The sequence below is a fragment of the Rhipicephalus microplus genome, chromosome 1, assembly GCF_043290135.1.
Source record: "Rhipicephalus microplus isolate Deutch F79 chromosome 1, USDA_Rmic, whole genome shotgun sequence".
NCBI classification, from domain to species: domain Eukaryota; kingdom Metazoa; phylum Arthropoda; class Arachnida; order Ixodida; family Ixodidae; genus Rhipicephalus; species Rhipicephalus microplus.
Window position 1 is genome coordinate 147720424 of NC_134700.1, and position 13170 is coordinate 147733593.

The following is a 13170-nucleotide window of genomic DNA, read 5'->3' on the forward strand; positions in this document are numbered from 1 at the left end:
ACCGTCCTGGGACATGTCCGTTACAGTTACCGTCCTGACATGTTCGTTACCGTCCCGTGGCCTGGATGTGACTGGAAAATGATGACATGGCGTTTGTCTTTGAAATGCTGGCAAATTTTTCTTCTTTCTAATACTGCATATTTTTGTGCACTACGCTCTAAGCGGATGACAGACACTACAAGGCTGCTTGGAGTCGGTAAATATGCCCAATTTCTGTGGTTACTCCAGTTGAATTCGCCGAAGCGCACTGCACAGTGCTGCCGGTTCCACATCGGTCAATGTGGTCCTATCAGATGTTCTGAAACGATACAGTTCGACGTTTACGAGGAAGTTCACCACTTTTGCTGATCTATCAGAAGTCGTAAATTCATCCGTCTAGAGTTCAGTGAGCTTTGTGCATTCCTCGTTCAGCATCAGCAAGGACAGCTGCTTTAAAGCTGGCGATGAAAGATCTGCTCTCTTACGAATCCCTGGCACTGTCAGACGTAGTTTAGGCAGATACAGGCACAATAGATGTGTTAGGAGTTTTTCAGGAGGGGTTTAATGAAGCTGTCATAATTTGTTCTGGAATGTTCGGGTCGTTGCATTAGTACGCGCTCTTCATTTTTTGCCACAATAGCTGTCACTACTGTCAAAATGCCTAAATCTTGCTGAAATGGTACCCTATGAAATTTGTATTTCTTTCTTTAGATCAGGAGTCTTAAACCCTATTCAATATTGAAACATATTAATTCAACACACATCAAATAACACCGCCACTCGTTACCATGGCAAATACTTGAATGTTTAGGTGAGGATATAATGTGCCCGTTGCTGAGTGAACAATAATGAAACACATTATTTTAGCGGAAAAAAATTGGTAGAGTATGTCCGCTCGTGTAAGTTCAATCTCAATTGTCATGACCCGTGAGGGATATGCTTCCTCATTCTGCACTTGCACAACATGTGCTATTAGACACTTCTACTCGGGCGTACGTAACGAGCCACGAACGCAGCATGGCTCAGCGAGAGTTCGGCAGCGGTGCGCGCCTGAGCAGCACCTACATATTGCGCTTGCTTTTACAGTGCTATCGGACCTACAAGGAGAACTGCTGCTGCCCAGCCCAGATAAGACGGATTCACGCCTCGAGCCCAGAGTATCCCGCATCAGCTGTGTTGGCGCGTGCAAGACGAGGCAACGACCACATTCGCGAGGATTGCCTGAAGTGCCGACGGCTTAAAAAGGGCCAGCGCAACGAGAATTCGACACAGTTCGGCAGCGGTGCGCGCCTGAGCAGCACCTACATATTGCGCTTGCTTTTACAGGTAGGCGGCATTCTTGTGAAATCCTGTTATGCTTCAGAGGCATGCACTGCTGCCGAACAATTTGTCACTTGTTTTGTTTGAATATTCGTTACTGTTGGCTTGCTGTTTGTTTTATTGTTGGTTTGCTGTTGTAATGGCTAAAGAAATGACAAAGGCCTTCGAAGATTTCAAGCGTGAACTTAGGTTAGAAATCAGAGGCTTAAAAGAAAAATTCAAGGGCATTGAGGAAATCACGAAGCAGTTACAGCAAGTACTGAAAGAAAACAAAAAACTTCGTGCCCAAAATATGAAACTGACAAACAAACTAGAAAAACTGGAACAATATCAGCGTTCCAACAATGTTGAGATTAAGGGCAATCCGCTTGAAGGTGAACCAATCGCTATAATCAAACAAATTGGTGTAGTCCTACAGGAGGAAGTAACGGAAGGTGATATTGATGTTTGTCACCGTGTGCCTACTGCTCAGCACGACGAATCAAACATAATAGTCCGGTTCATTCGTAGAACAAAAAGAAATGCTTTCCTCAGCAAAGCGAAGAAATCAAAATTAGATGCAAAGCAACTTGGATCCCAATCCCCTAGCAGAGTTATTCTGAATGAACATTTAACCCGCTATGGCAAGCAACTTCTCGGTGCCACAGTACAAAGAAAAAAAGAACTGCGATGGAAATTCGTGTGGACTGCAGGAGGCAAAGTGTTTGCAAGGAAAGATGAAAACTCACCAGTGTTGAGGATCACATGCATTGGCGACACTGAAAATATGAAGGAAGGAACGTAGTGCGCGCTCTTCCGGATGTACTTGTAGAGTGCCGGATATGTAATAGACAGACCTGAAGCAATTAGCTATTACGATGTTGCCACTAATAACGAAATCTTCTCATGTTATTCTAAACCGTTTAAAAACCTACACCTAAACACGCGTAGTATTAGAAATAAAGAGCAATAACTTAGTGAATTTTATGCCTCGATCACCCACTACTTTGATATTCTGATGTACACGGAAACCTGGCTAACAGACACAAAAAACCGCCACATTTCCATGGTTACTCATATAATGGTTTCGTGCGGACAAGCGGTAGAGGTGGTGGCATAGCAATTTATGTTAAAACGTCATTAAGGCATGAAATTATTTCTGAGTGTTCAGTAATAAACAGCAGCGTTGAATGTATGTCGGTTCGTTTACAGAAATTAATAGTAGTAGTAATATATCGACCACCAACGGGCAAAAAAATAGACTTTTTTGTGTATATCGAGCGTATGCTCTCTTTTCTATGCCAATTTTCGATGCCTTTTGTCATAATGGGGGACGACAACGTAGATATGTTATCGAGTAACACTGCAGCTAAAAAGTTTATTGGAATGATACACTCCTTTGCATGCACCAATCTTATCACGGAAGCCACAAGATTAACAGAAAAAAGTGCAACTTCACTCGACATATGTGTAACAAACATTCATTCCCGAGACTGTTTTTCTGGACTGTTAACGACTGACGTAAGCGACCATTTACCAATTTTTTGTTTACTGCCAAGTATGCAAGTCAAACGCGAAACCACAGTGGCAACCTCATCTCGCAGCATTAGTGCTGCAGGCATAGAAGTGTTTCGCTCACATATTCAATCAGTCGATTGGACATGCGTGTTTGAGAAAAGAAATCCGAATGCAGCATACGAGGCATTTTTCGAAAAACTTAGACTATGTTATAATCAAGCATTTCCAATGACCTTGCGAAAACCAAAACCCAAACGTGCAAGGAAGCCGTGGATTGATGAAAAGCTATTGAAAATGATTAAAACAAAAAATAAAATGTACCACACATTTGTTCGGTCACGGAACTTGGAGGCGTTGTCAGAGTTTAAAAAATACCGAAATAGGTTGAACACCGACCTAAAGCGTGCGAGGGAAACATATTATAAAAAGTTATTTACGAAAATAAAGAATGACTCTAGGAAGGTGTGGGACGAGGTTAAGAATCTAATGTCAGAGAAAAAAGAGCCACCACCGCTATGTTGTCATACTAATGCAGGTACCTTATCTGATAGGGACGCAGCGAATAAGATGAATAATTACTTTGTCACCAGTGCAGAATATAAAGACGAGAGCAATATAGCTCCCTATGTTACATTAAAGGAGTGTGGTCTTATAAACTCCGTGTCACTATCTACAGTGACAAGAGAGGAAGTAATACAATTGATAAACCAGATTAAAAATAACGTAGCCGCTGGTTTCGATGAGATGAAGGCAACTCTGCTAAAATACGTAGCTGATACAATAGCTCCAATTATTGTTTATATAATAAATAGATTGTTTGAAACTGGTATTTTCCCAGACAGCCTAAAAATAGCGAGAGTATGCCCAGTCTTCAAGGGTGGTGATAAACGGATATTCACAAACTACAGGCCAATATCTGTTCTTCCTGTTTTATCTAAGGTATTTGAGAATGCAATAAACGTACGCTTGTACAAATTTTTTGACAAGTACAATGTGATCAGTGAGGCTCAGTATGGTTTTCAAAAAAATAAATCTTGTGAAGCAGCTTTGCTTAATATTAAACATCAACTGATCACAAACATCGAACATAGACTGTGCTCACTAGGTTTGTTCATAGACTTTAGAAAGGCGTTTGATTCGGTATGTCATGAAGTACTAACGGCTAAACTTAGCAAGTATGGTGTACGTGGTGGGGTTCTTGAGTTAATGAAAACCTATCTAACAAACCGCCATCAATGTGTTTGCATAAAGAAAAGTGCATCCACTTACTTAAACATAACAAGAGGAGTACCACAAGGGTCAATTCTTGGTACTCTATTGTTCATAATTTATATAAACGACCTGTGTCATATCCCATGTTCTCCCAAGTCAATAATGTATGCAGATTACACTAACATAGTCTTTAGTGGCACATCCATTCTAGAGCTTGAACACCGGGTTAATAACTACCTACGAAAGTTGTCCGCGTATCTTAGTTTGAATAAACTGCAACTAAATGTTAGTAAAACGAAATACATTGTCTTTGCCCCACCTAATAAGCCGCGTAACTATAGTTCAACTGTTTTATTTGAGGGCAAAGAGATAGAGCAAGTCACCAGCCAGAAGTTCCTGGGTGTATGGTTTTCTGAGGGATTGACATGGAACACACATATAAAAAAAACTAACGGTAGAACTCAGTAAAACCGTTGGATGTTTATATAAGCTCAGCCCAGTCTTACCAAAATGGTTACAAATAGAATTATATTACGCCCTTTTATACTCTAAAATGACATATGGTATTTTGGTATGAGGTACTACTACACAAACAAACTATCAAAAAATACTAGTTCTGCAAAAAAGAGTTTTGCGAGCATTCGAGCAATACCATGGTATTATCAGGGATTTGAAAACCAAACCACTCTTTGAAAAATACGCATTACTAACAATAACAAAACTGTATTATTTCAAACTTCTGCAGTGGATTAAACAAAACAAGCCACAGTGTCTTCAGAACCAGCCTGACAACACTCATTATACTATGCGTCAGCAACACTGGAAAATCCCAGCAATAAGGACAAGTTATGGCAAGCAACACGTTCAGTATCAAATACCCACAATGTTAAATCGTTTACACGGTCTTATAGATTTCAATTCCGTATCTTCGAACACCATCACCAAGTCCATCCTAATGAACCATGATATTGAGTATGCTTATTAAATTTCTGTACTTGATTTGTTACATCCTATCTATCAATTTGAGTTATGTGTTGTAGTTGCTTTTCTTATGCTTTATTTTATATTCTGTATTGAAGGTTCTTTTCAGATGACGCTTTTGTGACAAAGTGATTTTTCTAATGTTTTCCCTGAAATAGTGTGACAAGACCATGCTAAATTTTGTTGTGTTATGGTTTATTTATAGTGTTATTAATTTATTTCTGTGTGTTACTTGTTGTGTTATATAATTATTTATGAAAAAAATGCGACAGATGGAGCGGCCTGTGTGCCAAACTGTATTTAGGAGCAGAGGCCCCATGTCAGGCTATATAGCCTTTAGCCTATGCTCCCGACCCTGTAAGAATTTCAGGACGAAATAAACTTCAATTCAATTCAAGTGCGCAGGTGCTGTACGTAACGTATCTATTCCGTGGATGTGTGCGTACGCCGAAAAAAAATTATGCGGCGTGCGTAAACGTGACGAGGCAAAGCGTACGCGCCGTGATGCTCTCGCAATATCTCGATTGAAATAGGAACCAGGTAGCAAAATGACAGCGATGGCGTCGAATGCAGATAGCAACAAATCCGGCCCAAATCGAGTATATTTTACTTTGTGAGACGCTGTTGCACTGCTATCAGAAGTACAATCTAGCGACCTGTTTAGGCATCCGGAACAAACCGCCGTAAACCATCGATAAAAATGATTCACCTTGACTTGGACGATAGTGGCCACTATGAAGGCCACCACCACACGAGTGTGCTAAAAAGACCCAAAGGCTCTTATTTCCAATAACATACGTCTAGTTGAATCGAACGTATCTCGGTATGGTCCATACGGTCAATTAAAAGTGTTGTTGAGCGCTTCGCGTGCAGCGTACGCAACGTGTCGAGCCGCGTACGTATACGCTCGTTACGTACGCCCAAATAAAAGTGTCTATTATGAGAGCTAGGCCTTCAACAATGCCTCCGGTGCTTAACGCGATAATCCTAATGTGACCTAATGTACACAGGAGTACGAATACTCTGCGTTTGAAAATCTCCATCAATTTTAAAGATCGCATCGTTAAAGTGAACACTTAGGTTCTTTCACTTCCTTAAAATCCTAACATATTTCGTAAGCAATTTTAGTAAAGAGATGGCACTTTGTGCACCCGGAATTCTTTACCGACAGTGTATAAAACAACTCCCGCCTTGTTGAGTGTGCCACTTTGGTGCTAACGCTACCTAACTTGTATTACCGCCGCCAAGTAAAATATTACTTGCAGTGAGATATCAAGTGCTTTTCGCAATAATTGCAATGCAGGCTATTTCGGTTCTGTGCGAATACACTACTATACTAATGAATGTGTTTACAGTGGAATGGTTAGGCTTTTCACTGGGTCGTGTGGATCTCACAGAAAGTTCAGGTGGCTCTGCGTGCAATAAATGCAGCTGCGAAGAAACAATCTCACATATTCTGTGAGAGTGCGCCCGTTCCATTTCACCAAAAACTTACAAAAGCACTATATAGACTGGGTAAATCGCCCTTTGTGAGAACAAAGTATTCCTGTTCTCTTTTATTTTTTCCTGCTCTTGTCTGTTTTTTAACATCTCTTCTATATAATAATTTACTCTCACCTAAATTTTTCCCCTGCACAGGTAGCCAGCTGGTAAAAGAACCGGCTAACCTCCCTGTTTTTTCATCTATTTCTTTCTCCTTTCTTAGGCGGCTGTCTCCAGCAAGGACTAAGCCTCGGTACCGGTTATAAACATTTAATTATGCCCTAGATTATGGGAATTCAACGAGTGAGTTGCTGATAGGAGAGGAAAGTTAGGGTAAGGAGTCGGCATGTGTGAATAAAAAAGGGGAAAATGTCGGAAAGGGTGGGGGAAAGGCAATTCATGGTGCTGAAGAATGACATAAAGGCAAAATAGGGAAAAGCGGGAGGTTGAAACATGGAATTGTGTTGTATAGTATAAAATAATAAGAGCTGAGAATGGTTCATAAAGGTGAAGAGGACGAATAGAAGAATGAGAACCCCACTTGGTCGCAGTGTTTTCTTTGTCATTGAACGATTAGTGATATTTGCCTCAATTGTTTCGTTTTAAAATGCGAAGCATTTCATAGTGAAACTTGGCAACTTTAAGTGTATTTATCGATGTATCTAGCCGCCTACGACTTTTAGCTCTCCTAACCATTTCGGTCACGGGATTGATTCCCAAATTTTTACGGCATTATATGACTGTATGGCGAGCATATTCACTAGTTGTAACATAAAATCATGGCATGTATGTCATGAATGTGTTGTTTTACATAGGATGGTCTTGCTGCTCTTGCGGTGGTTTCCTTCCCAAGACATGTTGCAAAACTTGTAGGATAAGACACATTTGATTGATGGATATGTAATGTTTACCATCCCAAAATCACCATATATTTATCAGAGACGCCATAGTGGAAGGCTTCCAAAATTTTGACCACCTGAGGTTTTTTAAGGTGCACCCGATTCTGAGCACACGGGCCAACAACATTTTCGCCTCCATTGGAAATGCAGCCACCACAGCCGGGATTTGATCACGCGACTTGTGTGTCAGCAGCCGAGTACTTTCACAGCGGTGCAAGAAAGACACAGTTGCATGGCGAACGCAAGTGACAGATCCTAACGCCGAAATCATGACGTGGATGTCATGTAAGTCATGACTCAAGACTACGTCCCACGCTCATGATGTGCTCGCGGCCGTTTCGCTAGCTTCACATATACCAAAGTTTCTATTACGGGACCTAAATGGGTGACGAAGATATATGACTGCTGCGAACATGATAATCATGAGATGCGTGTCATGCAAGAACATGACTGCATGCCACGCTCATGATGTGCTCGCAGCCGTTTCACTAGATTCACATGTACCAAATTCCGCATTACGCCACGTGAATGGATGACGAAGGTATGTGGCTGGTGCAAACATGGTAATCATGTGATGCGTGCCATGTGAGAACATGACTATATGCCATATTCAAGGCGCCAATACACTTCATCGTGACCCAGTGCGCGTGGGCGCTTGCATTCGTTTCGTCGCGTCACGCCCGCGATGCCACGCCAGGCCATATACTCGAATCTGCCTGCCATATACTCGCAGGCACGCGCCCCACTACGTTGCCTTGACGCATCCGCGTTTGAGCACGCCCGGCGTCCCTCCATCCGGTGCTGTCTGGGTAACTTTGTCGGCGTGAAATGTCGCATGTCGGATTTTGCGTTGGTTGCCGCCGGGCCGCGCCAGTCACACCTGGCGTCAGTGCTCTCGTTTTTCTAGCGTAACGTCGCTGTGCCCAGCGTGCACGCGCGTCAACGTAACGTGGGAGTATAGTGAGCCTTTCATGATAAGCTCGCTGTCGTTTCGCTAGCCTCACATATACCAAATCTGGTATTACGAGTCGTGAATGGACGACGGAAGTAACTGACACGTGCAAACATGATAATCATGGTATGCGTGTCATGTAAAACATGATTCCATGCTACGCTCATAGCGTGCTCGTGGCCGTTTCACTCGTTCCACATATACCAAATTTAGTATTACGTGACGGGAATGCACGACAAATCCTAATGACACGTTCAAACATGATAATAATGGTATGCGTGTCATGTAAAACATGGCTACGAGCTACCTTCATGACATGCTGGCGGCCATTTCACTAGCTCCACATATACCAAATTAGGTATTAGGTGATGTGAACAGATGACGAAGGTAAATTAGATGTCCAAACTTGATAATCATGACATGGGAGTTATGCACGGCGTAATGTACGTTCGCCTCGTAACGTAGTGCATATTTGGAGTGACATCTACACCTTCCTCAGTCGTGCTTCACATGTCACACGTGGAATCTGCTAGTTTGTGTGTGTGTGTGTGTGTGTGTGTGTGTGTGTGTCTGTGTGTGTGTGTGTGAAAAGCGACAACTTCGTCGACTGTATGTGACTAGGTGCATGGTGTGCGAACGTCACAAACCTCCAACACCTATAACCTATGACACCAGCAAGCCCGTCTTTTTAAAGAGAGACACTGACTTCATGGGCCCTTTTGCAAGCTCACCTAAGAGAAACCGTTGGATAAGTATTCTTTTCTACTCTGTTACTCAATAATGTGAGAAGGTGGCGATGCGGTCCGTAATTGCCAATGATGTCTCAGACCTCCGGTGTCAATACATACCCCGACATAGCCTACCTCACGTGATCATCAGTGGCCACGCTCGACCAATCATAGCAGACCACAAAGAGGAGCTCTACCGTTTTTGTTGTTCTCATTGGTTTCACTCTGTGCCATACTATTTGCCAACGCATGCGATTGCGGAGTGCAGCAACCGAACATTTATGAGCAGACTTTGTAATTTGACGTCGGTTCAATGACCTCACGGAGAAGAACAAGCGAGTACAATTTATTTATCACTGAAAATACAGCCACTTCTTTACAGCGCTGGACCAAGAACGCTCACGCTGCTTCTTTTCTATTGCCACTGGCACGTACGCGTGGCAATATTGCCTTAAAAAACATCGCCCCGATGCTAAACTCTTAGAAAGCAAGTTAAAAGAAACTGCACAGTTAGTCACTGAAAGTATGGCTTCATGCGAAGAACGTGTGCGATTTCTAGTGGATGTCTTTTGCGCTTCCAACATGGAGGGGCGTCCAAACAACCTCGTACTTCACGTCAGTCATGCGTCGAAAGACTGTGTAAGATTCCATGTGAACCCGCAACGGCTTTTCGGAGAGCCCACGCCAACGAATACGTGTCCAAACCCACACTTTGTCGCCGACGTTGTAAATGATGGGTCTGTGCCGAAGGTTGTAATGTTTGGTATCGTGGTCTTGCTGTTCGGCGATTCGCAACCATGAATGGTGTCTAGCTTCTGCAATCTACGTAAACTCCCCAGCGTCTGTCTCACTGTCATCATTTTCATGAGGGAACATCGCGTCTAACGTTGTCGTAACTCAAATCCGTGAACAATACTGAAATGTATTTCTCGGCTTTTCTCCTGACGAAGCGTGTTGTACGCAAATATGACGTAGGGCAGGATGTCATACCACTTGTTGTGCTCTATATCTACGTACATGCTTATTATGTCAGCCATTGTCTGGTTGAGACGTTCAATGAGCCTGTTGGTCGGTGGATGATACACTGTTCTCTTCGTATGATCCATACCACTTAGTCAAAAAAGTGATGTCCAAAAGCTCGGCCATGAACGTGGTACCTCTCTTGGTGATGAATATTGTGGGATTACCGGGTCTTAAAACGATAGCTTCGATGAAAAATAACACTGCATCAGCTGTTGTTGCCTACGGCTGAGTGCATGTCTCCGCATATTGTGTTAGGTAATCTGTGGCGACTATTATCCACCTATTTTTGTGGCAGACGTTGGGAAAAGCAACGAAGATTGACTTCAAATTGTGGATATGGTGTCGTCAGCCCTCGTACAGGCTGCGACAGGCCAGCTGGCTTAATAGTCGTTGACTTGTGATGCTGGCAATCTATGCATATCCTCACGTTAGATGTAACAACCACAGCCAGCCTCGGCCAGTAATATTTATGCCCGATTCATGTCAATGTTTGTGTGTAGCCCAAGTGACCAATGGTAGGCTCGTGGTGGCAGGAACGAAGACGGCGTAGAACTATTTTCAGTGATTGATAAAACGTACTCGTTTCTGATTCTCTGGTTCTCTGCTCGTCGATCCCGCGTCGTCAGAGTAGTAGGGGTGCTGTATATAGTCTTTATACTAGGCACCCTTTCGCGGAGCTGACCTTTGAACGCGTAATCACTGCCAAACGTCGGCCCACTGGTCCACCGCTTCAGTCACTGTCTGCTAGGCCTGGCGCCAGAGCTGAATGCCTTGCGATAAAGTGCCAGCAGTCGCCTGCCTCTTTCAGCCACCTTGGCCACTGCAGCTCCATCACACATGGTTCAACAGAATTCTATGATTTCTAATTGTTTTCTTAGTAAAGCCTCTGAATAAGCCCAAGACTTGGCGTCTTCAGGTCGCTGAACTGAATTTTGGCTGCAGCGGCCGCATTTTCCATGCAGGCCAAAATGCTGTAGGCCCGTGTGCTCAGATTTGGTTGCACGTTAAAGAACCCCAGTTGTTCGAAATTTCCGGAGCCCAAGACTATGGCGTCTCTGATAATCATAAGGTAGTTTGGGGATTTTAAACACCCATATAAATGAATCGATTGTCCTCACCATGTTCAGAAGGACCTTATATGCAAAAGCTAGGCTAACGACACGTGTTTGAAGTGTGATGAATGCCAACGTGTGTTATGTCACCTGCTTCAAATTATTCACGCCAGGATGAACTGATTAAGTCGCCTAACGTGCTTCATTTGCGAGGAAATTTTTAAGGTATACGAGAGCATACACGAAGGCAGGTGAGCGTACTTCATGTGCCAAGCTGGAAAAGGTGAAAAGTACATCGGTCATACCTTGACTTACGTGGTCTTGACGGAGTTGGCCTTTACGACCTAATAATAGTCTGCTTCGCGTATGATATAGTATGATTTGTAGTTGTATTCCTATAAGTATAAGACCCACCTTCAAAGCCCGGTTATTCTGTTCGGCCACTCATGTCAAATGCGATTCATACTATCATGACAATGACGTTTTGTGTGAAATTTTCGTCCACTTGCCCTGATGCACTCATCGCTACAACAACGTATCACTGTGACGGCAAAAATCACATAATGGGGGTAGGATTAGACTTGAATATGCTGCATAATTATTATCAAAAATATTATTGGGGTATCAGGCGATGATTTGATAGATCACAAAGGTATGAGCTAACACAGCTTGAGCTAATAAAACACATTATTAAACGTAATTCATTGTCTTGTATACTGAAAGGAAAACGACGTATGTGAAGGCTTTTTTCATGACATTATGATATTCTTGATTCAGCCGGTATCGAGAGTCATCATCATCATCATCGTCATCAGCCTGACTATGTCCACTGCAGGACAAAGGCCTCTCTCATGTTCCGCCAGTTATCCCAGTCCTGTGCTTGCTGCTGCCAATTTATACCCCCAAACTTCTTAATCACATCTGCCCACCTAACCTTCTGTCTCCCCCTAACCCGTTCGCCTTCTCTGGGAACCCAGTTAGTAACCCTAATGAGCAGCGGTTATCCTGCCTACGCGCTACATGTCCGCCCCTTGTTTATTTCCTCTTCTTGATTTCAACTATAATATCCTCAACCCCCGTTTTTCCACTAGTCCACTCTGCTGTCTTCTTGTCTCTTAAGGTTACACCAACCATTTCTTTTTTTATTGCTCACTGCGTCGTCTTCAATTTAAGCTGAACACTCTTTGTAAGTCACCAACTTCCTGCTCCGTAGCTAAGTACCGGCAAGACACAGCTGTTATATACCTTCCTCTTGAGGAATAGTGGCAAGCTACTTGTCATAATTTGAGAGTGCTTGCCAAATGGGCCCCATCCCATTCCTATTCTTCTAGTTTTTCAGTCTCGTGGTTCGGCTCTGCGGTTATTACCGCGGAGCCGAACACAGTAGACACAGCCTCATAGTACTTGAAGTGCACCATTACCTATCTCGAAGCGCTGCTCTCTTTCGAGGTTGTTGTACATTACTTTCGTTTTCTGCGGATTATTTTAAGACCCACCTTGTTGCTCTCTTTGTCTAACTTCATAATCACGAGTTGCAATTCGTCCCCTGAGTTACTCAGCAATGCAATGTCATCGGCGAAGCGTACGTTACTAAGGTACTCTCCATTAACTCTTATCTCTAACTGTTCCCGTTCTAGGCTTAGAAGTTGATTATTCTGCGTAAGGTATGCGATGTAAAAAAGTGTAATATGGAGAGAATCGAACACGCTCTGAAAAACGGAAAAAGCGTCAAAGCAGAGAAGAGGAAACTTGAGATAGGCGAAATTCGGATGTATGCACTTAGGGACAAAGAAAACAAAATAACTACCAGTATAGATAGGATAGTTGAAATAGCGGAGGAGTTTTACAGCAATCTGTACAGTAGCCGGGACAACCACGACCTAATAATATAAGAACTAGCCATAACCCAGATGACACCCCACCAGTAATGATAGAAGAAGTCAGAAAAGCCTCGGAGAGCATGCAAAGAGGCAAAGCTGCTGGTGAGGTTCAGGTAAAATCAGATCTGCTGAAAGATGGAGGACAGATTGTGTTACAAAAATTAG

The 13170-nt window shown here is 43.0% G+C and overlaps 1 long non-coding RNA gene across 1 annotated transcript; it reads left to right on the forward strand.

Annotated features, from left to right (window-relative positions):
* Window positions 1-1037: 1037 nt before the first annotated feature.
* LOC142768846 (uncharacterized) lies at window positions 1038-7011 on the forward strand. The gene is made up of 2 exons (XR_012885499.1): window positions 1038-1305; window positions 6695-7011. It is a non-coding gene; the product is annotated as an uncharacterized LOC142768846 (long non-coding RNA).
* The last annotated feature ends 6159 nt before the right edge of the window (window positions 7012-13170 follow it).